Source organism: Canis lupus, chromosome 1 (assembly GCF_003254725.2).
Source record: "Canis lupus dingo isolate Sandy chromosome 1, ASM325472v2, whole genome shotgun sequence".
Taxonomy (NCBI): Eukaryota; Metazoa; Chordata; class Mammalia; order Carnivora; family Canidae; genus Canis; species Canis lupus.
The window spans coordinates 51,755,235-51,759,291 of record NC_064243.1 but is presented as its reverse complement, the minus strand read 5'-3'; positions in this window follow the sequence as shown (position 1 = coordinate 51,759,291).

The window sequence follows — 4,057 nt, the reverse complement described above, 5'->3', positions numbered from 1 at the left end:
CTGAATGTCTCATTATTATTATTCCTCCTTCCCTTTGGAAAATAAGTGGCTTTCTGTCATTTATAACAGCAGGAAGAAATGAAATTTCATAAGAAGGAAATTTATGCTGTTGGAAGAAGAAAAGACGTCGAAGGCATTTATTTTTAACCGGCTTTTAAAAAATATATTTGAAAGTACTAAATTCAATTTCACATGTCCAGAATGGCATAACCTAATTTTAGCATATTAATTAACAATAAAAGTAGTGTTTTGCCTCATACAAAGAAATGAAATAATTAACTTACTGAGGAAATGGGGTCATATGATTTTACTTTGGGAGGGTAATGAATGACATTGAGTAACGGTAGCAGAAAGGTTTTGTGCAAAGTAACTCTGGCTGTGGAGCCTGTTTGGAATTCCTTGTGAAACACCCAACGGCCAACAGTTTCCTCTGTCTCCAAAGGTTACCTGTCTGGACCCGGGCTAGGCCTCATGCACTTCAGTGAGGCGGGCTGGGGTTCCTCAGAAGGAATGCGGGGGGCACGCAAGCATTTGGCGACTTTCAAGGAGGCCTCGAGTGTCCCAGAGCTCCCTGAGTCAGTAAACACTAAGGTGCTTTGTGCTTGCAGAAGAAATTCCAGCGTTTTTGTATTTTACATATTTGGACCTTTGAACTTGGAATATTTTGTCACACTTCACATAGCTTCATTCCCTGGGGGGAGAAAAAACTAGTCTTTCAAGTGGTTATTATAAAGCTAAGTGCATAAATATGCATGAGAGGTCATTATTACCACAAGATGATACTTAAAAGGTTCAAGTGTCTCTTACTAAGATTTTTCAACTTTTCGGTGACAGTAAATCAAAGTCTCCAGTTTTTGGTTGCTGAACTTTGCCTTTGATTGTTCTTCCAAAGTTTTCCAGAAAATGGCTTCGGAGCCCTAACTGGCACTCATTTGTTCATTCATTCATTCATTTGACAGATATTTAATGAGATAGCTAATGACCTGTGTCCATATTTTATGCACAACCTTTAAAACAAGGTGGCCGGGTCTCTGAAGGTTGAGACATAGAATTTCTAGATTTTTGGAGCTGGAACTAAGGCTCCGAGAGGCCAAATGTCTTGTGCCATATCATGTTGCATCATACAGTCAAGACTGGAAATCAGATCTGACCCCCAGGCCAGGCCCCTGACTGATGAGTCAGTGCCTCTGGAAGGTTCAGGGGCCCCAAGTATTGAATCATCCTAGGGAACACGGTAATGAAGAATTGCATTTGGACATTCCTTACTTCTAGAACTTGATATTTCAATGGAGAAATATTATATAGTGGTATCATAGCATAAAAGCTCTGAAACACGACATTCCCATTCAAAATTAACTTCAGGTCAACCCTAGGCTTGCAGCAGATTCCCACTTGGGGAGGATAAAATTTTCATCTTTAGGCTTAATTATCCCTGCAGCTCCATTCTCTGTGGGGAAGTGTGAAAAGGCCAAGGACGCAAAATGGAGCCAGAGAGAAGACAGCGCTCCTACCAGCAGCCTTGTTTCTTCCTTCTCTGTGGGAGGGAGTATGGCTCAAGTAGTCCATTGGCAATGAGAATTTTTAATCCCAAATTAACAAAGAAAATGCAATTTACAAGCAGTTTACAGAAGCAGTGCTTTCTTACAGCTTCACTCCTGGGCTCTCCCCAGTGTCCGATTTACAGGCCAAATCTTTGGAAAGGGAAGCAGGTGGATGGAACCAGGGTGACAGAGGCATCCTCGCTTCCATGTAGAATCACGGCACGACGGAAGCACCTACATCAAGCCCCCTCGGCTTGCCCTGAATCCGGAGGTTGACCTTGTGTGGAGGTTGGAGGCAAGACCTTTCCAATGGGGGCCGAGCTGGCGATGAGTGCACACCTCAACCACGGAGCTCTGGGGGGACGCACTGTCTGTGCCACCAAACTGTGGGACGCTTTCCAGTGTCAGGTGCCCCACGCACTCACCTGTCGTTACCCAGTGCTGGCATGTGTCCATACCCATGTCCATCCTGCCTGTCACTGGTGAGGCACATCATCTTTGTGCAGAGCACAAAGGCTCAGCAACCTCAAGTCCACACCTGGCGGCGTCCTCCTCACCCTGGCTCCTGCGACCATCGAGGCTGGAGGAGATGCAGCAGTAGGTCTGTTGGCCTCTGGGAGGTGCCCAGCCAAGGCCTCCCCTCTAGGCTCAGCCTTCTAAAGACCCGAAGGGAAGATGCCTTCTGTGTGTTTGAATTTGGTCATCCTCCAAATACCCAAGAATCGTTTGTCTTGTTTGCAGAGCATTTCTGTACATCCCTTTACTGTTTTGTTGTTTTCTTTTCCTGGGTTGCTCTTCTGTTAAGATTTATTAAAGGTGGCAATTTGTATAATAAAATTTCTGTCTGTACTGTTTTCCTCCTCTTATGTTATGATTCGAGTTTCAGAAGGACATGCTTTTTCTTTTTCAACTCCCTTATCAATTCATTATTTTTTAAGGATTTATTTATTTATTTGAGAGAGAGAGAGAGAACAAGAGAGCACGGAGCACGAACTGGCAGTGGGCCAGAGGGAGAAGGAGCAGCAGGCTCCACACTCAGTGGACCGGGGGCTCCATCCCAGGACCCCGAGATCATGACCTGAGCCGAAGGCAGATGCTTCACATACTGAGCCACCGGCACCCCTCGATTCATTATTTTTATCCACCTTAGAAACCCAAAAAGTTTGCTAACAAACAATGATCAAAATGTCCCAAACCCAGCCTTTTTCTTTCCATTTATTTATTTATCTATTTATATTATAAATAAATAATTATTTTTTAAAAGATTTATTTATTTATTTATGATAGACATAGAGAGAGAGAGAGAGGCAGAGACACAGGAGGAGGGAGAAGCAGGCTCCATGCTGGGAGCCCCATGAGGAACTGGATCCTGGGACTCCAGAATCACACCCTGGGCCAAAGGCAGGCGCTAAACCACTGAGCCATCCAGGGATCCCCCTTTTTCTTTCCTTTTAAATTACTTCCACAGTCTGCCCTTCCAAAGCCCAGGACGGCAGGGGGCCAGGTGAGACCTCACACCCTTCACAAACGCCTTGCAAACCTGCAGGTAGGTGTAGGTGAGTGTCAGGCAGGGACAGTAGATGTATTTATTCACCCCCGTTGCACACTGAGCGCGTCCCCCTCTGCCTGCCCCACAGTCTACCCAGGGGTTCAAGCTGTCCACCCAGCCGGCACTGGCTGAGCTCCCCGGCGGCGCCAGGCTCCGGGCTAACCCGCTGGCCTCTGAGCTCCCTCCCTGCTTCTCAGCTTCCCGGCTTCCTTTCCATCCCTCGGGAGTCCTCCCCGCTCCTGCGCCCCGAGGTGCCCACACAGAACATAATACCCCATGACAGGATGTCTTTCCATGTGCAAACCAAAATAGCACGAGCCTCCGCGGGGCTGTCTCCCTTTCGAAACTTGCACAGACACAGCGTCTGGCCTCACCTCTCACACGTCGTGGTCGCCCCGTGGCACGCGTTGTGCAGTACGGTTATAGATGCGAGCTGTTTGGGCTCCTTTATTCGCGAGCTCTGAGGCCATTCAAATGTTTCCTCCTCACCACTATTGGAACTGCCTCCCCGGGGGGTGGGGGGGCGTCAGATGCTGATGTTTTGTGATCCACTTTCCTTCTGCCAACAAAGATATTGAAGAAACCGTACCCGGGCTTGGAAAGGGTGCTTCTTTGCATTGGAGAGAGGAAACGGTTCAGGTGGTCTCATTTTATTTATTTTTATTTATTTTTTTAAGATTTTATTTATTTATTCATGAGAGACACAGAGAGAGAGAGAGAGAGAGAGAGGCAGAGACACAGGCAGAGGGAGAAGCAGGCTTCACACAGGGAGCCTGATGTGGGACTCGATCCCGGGTCTCCAGGATCATTCCCCTGGGCTGAAGGCAGGCGCTAAACCACTGAGCCACCCAGGTGGTCTCATTTTAAATAACGGGATGTCCTCCTGAAATCACATAGAGCTGGATGAGGCCTGAGAGATCTCCTGGTCCACTCCCTTCCTTTTGTGAACTGAGAAATCGAGGTTCGG